The sequence below is a fragment of the Triturus cristatus genome, chromosome 6, assembly GCF_964204655.1.
Source record: "Triturus cristatus chromosome 6, aTriCri1.1, whole genome shotgun sequence".
NCBI lineage: Eukaryota > Metazoa > Chordata > Amphibia > Caudata > Salamandridae > Triturus > Triturus cristatus.
Genome location: NC_140589.1, coordinates 704,462,154 through 704,475,730, shown reverse-complemented (window position 1 = coordinate 704,475,730; position 13,577 = coordinate 704,462,154).

Below are 13,577 nucleotides of genomic sequence, written 5' to 3'. Positions count from 1 at the left end.
GCCGCCCTAGAGAAGAGAGTGAAGCATTACAGAGCTTTATGCTGCGGAGAGTAAATGATCCGAGCATTCACTGAGAAGACCTGGGAAGTGCGGAGGAGTGGTCTTTCGCCTGGACGGTGCTGCCCAGACTCAGAAGGTGCCACGGTGGGTGTGCGGCTTACGAATGGCCTGGGAGGTAGGGGGTTAGGGGGCCCAGGAATGTACCGGAAAGCTTGTGTAAGGGCAGATCAGAAGGGCGATATTATTGCATGGGCACGAGACTAGCGGCAACAGTGGGTTCGTGAGTCTGCCTGGGCAGGCTTTGCAAGCAATGAGGCCATTATAACCCGAGCGCTGCACGGGACAGGTACACTGGAAAGGCTGAGCAGTGCTGGATGAATTATAACCTTGTATGCCTGGTGAAACACCCTGACTTCTCGCCGTCCACTGCAGGAGGAACGCCAAAAGAAGGCAAGAGAGTGCCACTCCAGACAGATGAATACCTGCTCTCCAGACACTTACAGCATGGTTTAGTGGTGCGTGAGGAGAGCTGCATAGGAACAGAGGAAAAGAGAGTTTGGAGAGAGGATCGCCGGATCCCTGAGACTTGCAGGGACACAGACTTAATGGTTTTTTGGTTGTGCAACCCACGGTGCCGAGGAGAGAGACAAAAGAGCAGAACTGCAGCCTACCTGAAAATTAATAGGGCAAACCAGAACTGCTGAAGAACGGCGAGCGGAAACCTAAAAATAAGCGGACGCCTATAGCGATAAGTATATGGGGAGTGGTGGACGTCTGGTTAGAAACCGCTATCAGCTGCCCAAGACCATACATACGGTGTAAAACTAACATGGTGATAGACCAACAAAATCCTGAATTATGCGCAACCCTTACCACAGGGGCTGGACCCACAGGAAACGGGTGCTGAGAAGCAGGGGGAAGGGGCCACGAACCCTATGGAGCGAGACACCTCGCTGGCAGATATTATGGCAGCGATCCAGACAACCGGACACAATATGGTCAATAGAATAAATGCTGTGGCTATCAATATCGACCTGTTAAGGTGTGTCCTGCGCAAGGTTTCTGATAGAGTCACTTCTAATGAACAAAATGTGGATACCCTCCAAACTGAGGTCCAATCTCTACGGAAACAGTCATTGAACTACCAAAAAAAGTGGTCAAACTTGACGACCGTGCAGAGGACTATGAGGGATGGTCAAGAAGGAACAGTCTGAGATTTGTGGGATTTCCGGAGCAAGCAGAAGAACCCTCAGCTGAGCTGATCTTGGAGGACTGGATTATCAAGGTTCTTGCTCCTAAACGACTCTCCAAGTTCTTTATCATTGAAAGGGCCCATAGAGGACTGGTGCCCGCAGCGCGGCTTAGGGCCCCAACACGGCCCATCAAAACCCAATTTTTTAATTACCGGGACAGAGACGCACTACTGCAAGCCACTCGCACCAGGGAAAGACTACTATTCGAAGGTCACCCAATCGCAATATACCCCGACTATACAAAACGAGTACAAGATCAAAGAAGCACATTCCTGTTGGTCAAAAGACAGCTGTGAGATACTGGGATAAAGTATAGCCTCCTCTTTCCAGCCAAGTTGCGAGTTGAGTAGAAAGGCAAGGCCGTATTCTTTTTTCGGCAGCAGAGGTAATGGAATGGTTGGACACCATTGGGGGGACAGATGCATGCCTGGGCCCATTCACAGGGTCCTCGAAATTATCAGGAGCAGCAAGCTCAATAAGGGGAGGGAGACGGCAAAATCAGAAGACATCCTGAGATGGTTATGGAAGCCTGGGACAAATACAGGTGTGCTCTGATGGAACTCTACGGATGGCGGGGTCAGAATCAGACTCGGATGCAGCAACACAAAACTTGGTTAAGTACTCTAATGCCTCCAAAGAAACTACCTGTTGAAAGTGCAGAGCGCAACTAGTTTCTCTGGGATCCAGATAAGTCCACAAGAGTGTCCAGTTTAAGTTTATGATATATATGGGGGAATTTATAATGTTGATTAATCCCTGTGGCTGGTGGGGAGACCCCACCCCTTAGAGGTTGAGACCCATGCAGGGAGCTGGAGGCTATGGCCTCATATCCTGCCGGCTGCTTGGCCACTGGCATCCCAATTATTACTGGGGAAGAGGCTACTACATAATAAGAGATGAGAGAACACTGAGGCAAACAGTATTGATAATGATGCAGTGGATAGCTGTTGTGTTCAGAATAAAGAGGGGGAGGGGAATGAGGCGGGAAACATGGATCCTAGCTCTCCGCACTGGGGGGAACGGACCCGCATTAGGGGTGAAGGGAGATTTGATACAGTTGATTATGTTATGAAACAGTTTGGGATGGTTTCAGAGGTTCCGTGCATGGAGGTCAGCCTAGTAATATGAAACATACATCTGGGAGGGGGAGTAAAAATGGAAAAGGAAAGATCTTCTCAGAAGACAGCTTGTATGGCTTCCACCATGATGAAACTGCTGACCTGGAATGTTTCAGATATAGCAATGCTTGAAAAACAAAGACGCGTGTTTGCCTATCTGAAAGGATACAGAATATCCATAGCATGCCTGTAGGAGATTCATGTTTGGGGCAACACATTACCCTTTGTAAGAAGGAGATGGAGAGGGCAGGTATGTGCGATCTCATACTCGAGATTTACATGGGTGCTCTTATATGGGTGGTTCTCGGGTTCCGTTCCAAAACTTGCACCATATAAGAGACCCAGAAGGACGTTACGTGATTCTACATGGTAGACTAGATGGACAAAAAATATGCCTCACTAATATATATATATGCTCCTACTTCAGACTGCCCGAAATTCTTCCACAATGATCTGGCTGCTGCAAACCCATATCTAGGGGCAGGGGTGATTATGATGGGGGATATTAATTGCGTCCTAGATGAGAAATTAGACCATGAGCCACTCCCCGACAGAATACCAAACCAGGAATGGCAGGGACCCTCAGGGACATCCTACAGGGTATGCATTTATGTGATATTTGGAGGGTGCAGTATCAAGAGCGGAGGTCCTTCTCTTGTCATACTCTGGCGACCAACACATTTAGCCAACTTGACCACTGCTTCCTTTCTCTGCAACTAGCCCCTGATTTAGAAGGGATAACTTACTTGCCCAGGCATCTTTCAGATCATTCACCGGTTCTGCTCCCCCTCGGTACAAAGCGCACCCAGCTGGCAAGAGAACTGGGGGTTGACATCCACAAGGACAACGGTATGGGAGGCCATGAAAGTTGTAATTAGAGGGGTCTGTATAGAGACATCTTATTGAGTGAGTCGCCAACTAGAGCGGAATATAAAAGAACAGGAGAAAAAAATGGGTGAGACAGAGGTGGACCTCCCTACTGCTCCCCATGCCATAGGAGAGTGGTGCATAGCCCAAAGGGTACTTCTGGAATCTCTGCGCCGACTGGAAAAATTCAATCATAAAGCGTACCAACAGCACTTACATATTGAGGGAGATAGGTCAGAAGCTCTGCTTGTCAAACTGGAAAGAGGAGAGACACTGGCAACACCCATAATACAAATGCAACAGAAGGGATGATATAAACAGTGATCCTTGGTATTCTGGCTGACCATCTAGCTAATGTATATACAAAGCAACTTTCCCCACCCCAGAAATTGATTAGGGACTTTCTGGCCACCAGGGAACTGCCCCAATGGGAGGACGAAACGAGTGAGGTGTTGGGCGCCCTGATCACTAAAGCAGAATTAATGGAGGCCATACAACGCCTAAAACCGTCCGGAAGTGACAGCCTCAAGTCTGAGTTCTATCAGTGGTTCTTGCCCTTGCTGGTGGACCACCTCTTAGGAGTTTATAATGAGGCCTTGAAGACACAGGCTTCACCGGCCTCTATGAGGGAAGCAGTAGTAATTATAATTCCAAAGCCTGATAGAGACCCACAGTTGCCAAGTTCATACCGACCGATCTCGCCTCTAAACCTGGATATGAATTTCCTGAGAGGGATACTGGCAGCTCAGCTCCTGCCATATATGCCGTGCTTGATACACCAAGACCAGGCTGAATTCTTTCGCAAACGTAGTACTACCTGCAACTTACGATGTTGGCACACGTGTGGCATTCCCCATCCCATGAAAACAAGCATCATCCCTAGCGCTACTCGATATAGAACAAGCCTTTGACTCAGTAGACTGGTCCTACATTTGGGCAGTCTTACAAAAATGGGAGTGGGACTGAGGTTCCTTAAATGGGTACAACTGTTATATATGGCCCCTAACGCCCAGGTCTGAGTTGGGGGTATGGTCTCAGAGGCCTTCGCACTGAAATGGGGCACTCAACAGGGGTGTCTGCTATCCCCACTCCTATTTGCGGCAGTGATGGAGCCCCTTGTGGCAACACTGAGGGAGCAGATGGGTGGGTGAGGGATTCTGCTGAGAGACACTAATCACATGCTCTCTATGTATGCCGATGATACCTTGGTGTATATCCGGCAACAGACGCAGGCTGTCCCTATATTATTGGACATACAACAGAGCTTTGGAGAGGTATTGGGCCTAAGAACAGACCCCAGCAAGTCTAAGCTGGTCCCACTCAGACGATTGGCAAGAAGATAACGGGATACGCTACTAGCAGAAGGGCTTTAATGGGTGGCCACCAAACCAAAATATTTAGGGATTAGATTGGCACTCACATCCGAACGATACCTAGATCTCAATATAGGAAGGGTAGTGGAGGGTACGAGGTTAGGTGCATTTCTGGTGAGATTTCCCACTCACCCTTATAAACAGGATTGAAATTACAAAAATGATTATTCTGCCTCAGTGCCTCTATGCTTTGCAACACTCACTTTATAAAATTCCTAGTCACTTTTTTAAAGCGCTGAACAGTCTGTTGATAGAACTGTTATGGAGTTCCAGTTGTTAATGGGTTTGCCTGACGACATTGCAGAGAACATGGCAGAAAGGAGGTTTTGAATTACCATGTTTTGAATTTTTCTGCATGACCTCCAAATTGCAACATGCGATTCATTGGTTTGATGAACATGACAATTGGGTAAAGTGGCTCCTCGAGGGCAACATTGGAGGAAGTTCCCTACCAGAACTCCTGATGACTGGCGCAAGAGTTTCCCCCTCCTGCCCCTACATAATTCACCATGTAGCTGAGGTCTGAGACTACTCTCAAAAAGGTGATAGATCTGTCACCATATGCCCCATATATGCCACTATGAGTGGCACAACCCTTTTCCAAAATAGGGGATTCCATGTCAGTCCACAAATGGAAAGAAGGTGGTTGACTAACAATTGGAGCCCTCTATGAAAATAAACAGTATATTACACATGAAAACGCAGAGATCGCCTTTGAACTGAGGAGGGGGCAGTTTCTACAGTATGAGAAGATCTCCCAGGTGGCCCGAGAGAAATGGCATCATTTCCGGAGGAGCCCCCTATAACAAACATTCTCCAAGTACTGCTCTATTTGGCCCAGGGGCGACCCTTGATCTCTCATTTATACTGACCGATATGGGATGACCTGGCAGATAAAGCCCTACCCATCCAAACACGATGGGATGAAGCCATAGAAGATCCCCTGACAACACAAGAATGGATGAGAATTCATGAAGGAGTTAAAGGAGTGAGTTCAAATGCGCGGTTTATATTAGTTCAATATAATTTCATACACTTAACTTACCTTACTCCCAAAACACTAAGCAGAATATATCCCGACCATGTAAGTGAGTGTCCTCATTGCAAAACACCAAAAGCGGCTTTCTTGCATAAGGAGTGGAGGTGCCCTGCTCTGGCCCACTACTAGGTCGAAATACTAACCAAATAAAAAAATGCTACGGATTAGAAGGTATCTAAAGAAATCCATACAGTGTTAATGGGCTTACTACCTGCTCCCAAGACCAAAAAAACTAAGCAGGAAGTTTGTACTGTTAGGACTTGTACTAGCAAAACGTTGAATTGCCATATCACGGCTGAATCCCACCCACTGCAGACTATTCATGAGATGTCTGTGAATGGGTAACTGCAGAGGCAGTTTGTATGAAACAGATCAGACGGGATGGTGAACTGGAGGATGACTTGCGAGCCTGGGCAACAATGTTAGCGGACATGAGGGGTTCACAAACACCCATGGTACCTATTGACCAGAACCAGACAAATTAAATGAACCCCCAGATCCCATGGGAGAAGGAGACCAGCAGAAGGGCAGGACATAAGATAATACACGATAGGCACTACTGAGAAAATCCGTGAGGAAGTAATGCTAGAACTCTGACACGGAAAAGGGAGGGGGGGAGTTTACGAGGTTAAAAATTACTTTGGCATGAGAATCATTGGTTGAATGTATTGCATTTTGTATGAAAAAGATAAACAGGTTCGGTTGAGGTTACCTGCTCATAAAAGATGTGGACAATATCATAATACCTCAAGTATGCAATTATGCTAAAAAAATACATGTATATATCTATAAATGCCAATGAAGAAATATTTAAAAAAACAAAAAAAGAAGAAACATGTTTTTAGTTTATTATGGGCATCTCTTGGAATAGCAGTAGGATGCAGTCAAAAATAAATTAAACCAGCTTCAAGAGCCAAGTTTTCATATGTAGTAGCCAAGGAATTTTATTGGCTACTTGGCAAACCAGCAATTCACTAGCGCAGTCCCTGTAAGAGCCCAAATCCTCAGATTTCCAAATCCTAATCCAGTACTGAATAGGCCTCAGTAAAGTGATGTCAGAAATTGATCTGAGGTTCAGGTAGAATCTTATTGGGAGGTTGGGGGTGCTGGTGGGGAGTCTCAGAAGGATTTTACAAAAACAATTTTAGCCTTTTCAAGAGCATCAAGATTACAGTGTCCCCACAAGTCTGCCCCATACAAAATGGTTCCACAAACCTGAGTATTGTAAATCTCATTTGGAGGTGAGATGGCAAAGGCAGACACCCTATTTGCTGATCTAATGATGGGCCCTGCTCTTTGTTTTAAGATTAGTGCTCTTTTCTCCACCTGGGGTTTCCAACTGTGGGAGTCATATATTTTCGCACCCAAAAAACTGAACTCACTGCCCCTACTTAGAGTCTTGCCCTCTATACCCACCTTGCCCTTTGTTCTCCTCCGGGAACTGAAAACCATATACTTTGTTAAATTACAATTTATTTCTAAGCCATGTTCTTTTGCAGAAAAAGCTAACTTTTTCCAGAAGCGGGGATAAGCCCCTTATAGATTTACTATTCAATACTCCACTGAACATTGGGGAAAGTGTTTGTATTCACGGGAGAAGGGGGTTCTATTTGATAAAAGAGAAAAAATGGGGAAGGGACATATATTTGGGAGAGAGTTGAGATTTAACATTTTTATCCCAGTCCCACATACTTTGGGGGCAATGCATGAACTCTGGGTATTCTGGCTTTTCAAGGTCCAAGTCCAACAAACACTGGAGAAAGTGAATATATTTGGGAGCATTAAAATTAATTATCCGAACGCAAGTCCTACTAACACTGGAGAACGTATACATATGCAGGGGTTTAAGATTGACTATTCTCTAGTCCCACACACATTGTGCAAAGTACAGTTATTTGGGAATAGAGAGGGGTTTCTAATGTAAAACACATTTTATGAAAATTAAATCTATTGGGTAAATATTATTAAAAAAATTAACACCAAATCTACATTTATATACTATGTATGATACTTTGAACATATTAAGACATGCATTTAATAATAATATTTTAATAATTTCTTTTACTCTTCTAAACATCATCATTTGGGTTCACGTGCAGTTTTATAAATGCAGAAACTATAATAAAATACAAACAAATAAAATACAATGATTCTGAATCCAAATATAGTTTTTATTGCATTTGAATAATTTTGAAGAAGGATGGTCACATAGACAGCCACGAATGTAACTCCCTGCAATGGATAACTCAGGGGATCAACCATGCACCACTTTCATTATGTCAATGGGCAGCTTTGGAGGTATTGTTTTTACCTCTAATGACTCAGTGAGCGAGGGGGAGCAGTACTCAAATCCTGCTTGCCCTGAGTCCACCTCAAGGAAGAAAGGCCTGGAGATCTCAGCAGAGTGGTGCCACAGTGAGGATGGAGATGTCACATGTGTAAAGAACACAATACGCCACAGCGTCCTGACAAGAAATACATTTCCTAGTAGGTAATACACTCTCAAATAGTTTGGCAATACCTTTTCATCTTGGATATCTATTATTGGCCCATTAAACCTTTGCTAGTCAATTTTGATAGATCTTGCTACAGGCAGGACTTTGCTATTCAGATTTAGGATTTCCTTGTTAAAGGACAGTTACTTCCTTGGATTTGTTTGAAGGACATTTGCAATACAGAGAAATATATCTGAAAGTCATTTTGTATGATGTCCTGTTTGTCATGCAATAGAAACTCTCCTAAAGAATGTAGAATTGTAGCATTAAACATGATGGTTATCCTGTGATGGAACAGGAAGGATTCTTGAATGTGGGCTATGCTATTCATGCTGTGTTGTATGTCAAAGTGTAAGGATTTGAGTTCTAGTATTTTAAAATGACATGCTAAGGTAGAATTTGCAGAATATTACCATGTGCTAGTTTCCTTGTAATGACAAAAGAGTTAAGGAGACAAAGCTTGTGGTAGTTATTCTAATCATAAACAGGTGTTGAAAGAACATATATTTAAAATGCTCATATGTTTTATATTTAGTTTCAGAAATTACAATGTGTACATCAAAGTGCAGGGAGCTGCTTACACAGAAATATCATTAAGTTATATCCAATCACTGATACACTTGAGTTCATAACTCCAGAAATGTCATGGCAAGTTACTAAAGATATCTCTTTGATTTAGGTGCTCACTACATCCTACAGACATCAGTAACTATTTGAAGTGACAAGACAGAGATGCTTTTTTTCTTATAACTTTCCCCTTCCCCTGTGCTAACATTCACCCTCATTTCCCTGTGCATATGGTCAATAATGGAGATGTGAGAGACAGAAGAGTGCATCACACCCATTGGATCCTGATCACAAGGTTAGTACATTTTGACAGATGAAGAAAGAACTGAAAGGGGTAGATTGTGGGTGGAAAATGGAAGTAGAAGGAAACTATACATGCCAACACTTCCTTTTAGCATTTTGGAAAACTGAGAATTAATATTTGTGGAAATATTTTGGTCATAAATCACTGGAAGTATTGCATGAGCTAGAAAGGGGTTTGTGCAGGAACATTGGCAGTGTCTCAATTACTAGTTCGTCATTCCTAAAAAGTACAACCATCACTCACAAGTAAGAAGGATGTATTCTAACAGGATAGAAAGATAAGTCCTGTCTGCCTAGGAAAGAAATGAGGGCTGGCCTTGCTTTTCCATAAATCAATTACTAAAAGTTACTCAGAGGATCAGGGAAGCTAGTCTCTAGCTAAACCCTTGAGAGGAATGTTCATCCTGGGCATTACCAATAAGGCCCACAGCTGTACACTATGTTTTCATAAGGCCAGCAAAACAAGAGGGTCCAAGCAACAATTAGCTGCAACATCCTGTAGTAATGAATCACAGCCTTTGTCTGTGATTCTTTCCGAGTTGGAGTAGGTAACAGTATTTTTTTCACATTCATTCTTTATGCTAATGCCAATGAAATAGCCCATAAAACCAAAGGGACATGTGATGCATCCAAACAAAAAAAAAAACATCACTTTTAGCCTCAAGTTAACACATATTCCAACAATAATTCCATCACATGTAAAACACATGTAACTGCATGGGAGGAGGGAGTAAATAGTCTGGACCCCACCACACCAATAAGTTTAGACTTGCCAAACAAGAAAGAATGAACTACATAAAATATTCTTTCACCAAGTTGGATGATATTTTTGGTGCCTTGCTATTCACTTTGAGGAACACCTATTTGAGGAGGAGCGATAGGATTTAGAGCTAGAGGGTCAACATCTTTGGTATTATTGCTAGACACTACTTCTCTCCAGATCTGATTCTTGACATGTATTTATACACCTACAGCCCACGTTTAGGTCACACTTGCACATTCAATTAAGTCTGCCCATTGTAAAATAATTATCCTTTTTACTTCTAGATACACACATCAACCATTCATTTGCCTTCTAGAAACTAGGCATCAAACCTTCACAAACATTCCAAATCTTTCTCTCCCAGTTGCTGAGGATGTCATCCCTGCAAGACTAAATGAATTTAATATAGTAGCAAATGTTAATTTCCTTCCAAACATCTACAACAACAACATTGTTTCAGTTATGGAAACACTAGATCCACGTCAATTAAAGTAGCATTTGTGGAAACAAAGCAATTTCGGCATCACTAAAGTTCTTTGCCCCTTATTTTGATGACACCACGGCGGTCCAGGGACTACCCAACAGGCAGGCCGTGGTCCGACCACCCAATTAGGATGTGCTCGCCGGGCTGCCAGGTGGAAAAGTGTTTCATAACACCGTGGCTTGAGCTGCAGCCCAGGAAAGGGGCCCCATTGCAAGCTGCAGTATTATTGAGCACTTAGTGTGCATTCTTGCACTGTGTGCCAGACACCATCTGATGCCTGGCACATGGTGCATGAATATGCATGGGGGCACTACATGTGTCCCAAGGGCCACATTACATTGGCCCATGGGGGACGGGGGACATGCTTGGTCCCCCCAAACTCCCTCTTTGGCTGCCTTTTCATGGCAGTCAGACCCTGACATTATCACTCTGATGGTCTGCATCATAATGCGGCCTTCGGACCGATGCCCTGTAAGTCGGGTTGACCGTCACCGATGGCCTGCCAGTGTTGGCCCACCCGACATCATAATAAGGGCCTTAGTTAGAAAAGAAGGAATCTCTACATCCTGAAAAATGCTCCAGTGTGTCACACTTAGTTCAAAGCTCTGATAAGACTTTATAAGCTTTCAGTCATTATTGCTAAAGGTAACTTCTTGTAAGCTCAAACTAACTCATCATCCAACTCTGCTGAGGATTCTTTTTCACAATATATTTATTCTAACACCTCTCACCTTCCAAATTCTTGCAATCTCCTACAGTTGATATTTGTAACGGATTGTATCCTCCACTGCCCAAATTGTGTCTTCCAGAGACAAATTTTCCCTACATAGACTTCACACAAAACATGGTCTCCAAAAGCCAATGGAATTTTGGTCACTTCTGTAACTATAAGTACTGAAAAGCTCACCTTCACAATCAAACTCCTCAAACCTACCAACTGGTACTTACATCTATGACCACTGAAGCCACCTTCCAACTCTTTGTTCTGATGTGCAATAACCTGATGCTTTTCTCACCCAAGGAATTGTCTGATCTCCAAAAATCTTTCAGAATATTCCTACCTAGAAAAACATTACCTTGTCCCCAATATTCTTTCCAAAAGCAAACCCTTCTCTTATCTTGTTTGGCTTGGTAAAGCCTACCTAAATTATCAACGTATTACCAACTACTGTAGCATTTGGACAGCCACACCAAAAGCTTAAATTATAAATACTGCATTTTGGAAGGGCGAATCCTGGCACCTAATTTTACTCACTATTTCACTCGCTTTTATAATACCGTTGATCATAGCAGATTGATCACAACCTTAGAGGACCACATGGGCCTCTGTGGCCACATATGGAGTTGGTTCTCCTCTTTTTATGCCAGTTGAACCGAGTTGGTGAAGATTAAAGACCATCCTCAGATTGCGCAAACTTGCTTTGTTGCCTTCTCCAGGGTTGCTTGGCTTCTACTCTGTGTAACTTCTTTCACAAGCCACTGAGCTCATTGTTCAGATCTGTCAGAGGTATGCAAATATTCATGTTATAGTTTATTAAGCCCCTTTGCTGCTGAGGCTTTTTCATCCCAGTGCTGAGCCCTTTCTTGGTTATTTGGGGTACTTTACGCTTAGGCCTCCATACGGTTTTTCCACATAAGGTATCTATACCGAATTAGTGCCCCTTTTTCTGAACATCATTGGGATTCTAAATATACCCTGGTTCATGGATTTCCTTGGAGGGAACTGAGAAAATAGTCAAAATATAGTTATATTTAGAGTTTTTGGTCAAAAAGAGGAAATATGTGCGCCACAAAAAAGTGCAGCAAAATAGGGTTTGCAGTGCTCTTCCCAGCTTTCTGGAACATGAAGAGATGTATTGTAAACCAATTTTGTTTTACAGCAGTTTTGCCATTTTTCAAAGAGACAACTACTTTTTCAGAATTGTTGTACTTTTAACCTACTTCCAGTAAGGGGAAATTTGAGTAGATCCCTCAAGGTTTTTTGTAGGAGAGTAGGATCTGCACTTATGTTGTCCCAATTTTTTTCCTGATGTTTACACTGGTTTCTGGCTATAGTCTGGCTGGGTCCCTGCTAATCAGGGTCCCAGTCTCTCTGTTCTCTCTAAACAACTTGGAGTGCATATTAGATGCACTAGTGATTGGATACTGTGGTACCTTATGAGCCCCTAGTATATGGCATCTTAGGTACCAAGGGCATAGGTACTTCACAGGCTTACCAGGGCCTGAAGCATGTATTATGCCACCCCTGGGAAGCAGACTAAATCTGACACCACAGACCTCTCAGTCACCCCTAAGGCAGGCCCTATTAATCCTGAGGGCAGGGTGCTTGGTTTCCAATGTGAGGGGGTTCCTCTGCTTGAGCAGGACCCCTCTGTACCTGGCAGAGTCTATTCACTGTGGATGTTTGTGGATGCGGTTAAACCATATACTCTTAAGTGCATTAGAACCTACCGGTAAATGCTAACTTTGGAATGACTGCATCAAAATATGTCGTGTTTGGTGTCAAACAACATGGAATCATACCCCCACACCAGTAACTGGTGTGGGAGTATGATCCCACCCTTCTAGAGGGGACAACATGTACCTACTGTGGAAACACGGTAGAAATCTGAAAGAGACCTGGCATCACAAAATGGATGCTACCAGCACAGATAATGGGCTGCCCTCCTGCTGCTGACTGAAACTCGCAGTGGAGGAGGCCCAACAATAGGCATCCTGTCACAGGGAGGTGTAACCACCTTCCAGACAGGATTTAATGTATTGGGGCTGGGTGGGTGCACTCCTGGACTGCTTTGAAGTCCTGCACTGGGGGAGCAGTAGGCTCCTCTGTGCATATGCCAGCTCAAACCGGTTCAGGGGCTATCTGCCCAAGCTCTGGCACGAAACTGGACAAAGGGAAGTGGGTGTAACCACCCACTCCCCTAACCCTCCCAGAGGAGTGGTCATAGAGCTAGTCCCTCCCTTTCCTTTAGTATAAGTTAGGGACCCCTTGCCATTGCAAGTTAGATATCCCTGGATGATGCTCTACAAGAAGAATCCTGGACCTTCGTCATTCCACAACCTTTGGAAGACTGAAGAATCTCCCTTGGAGTCAAGGAGTGACTCCCCTGCTTGGCAGGCACCACAAACTTGAATCAACGATCGCAAACTTTCCCGCTCCTACTGGAGTCTGAAGTCTCTGCAGCCCCAGAAGTAGATTTCCTGATTTCTCGACGGCCATTGTGAGTCCCCAGCAGAGCTGAGGTGAGTGGACCCCACGAGTGATGAAGAACAGCAATACCCGGGTACCGTGCACTATTGTCGAGTGCAACCCCT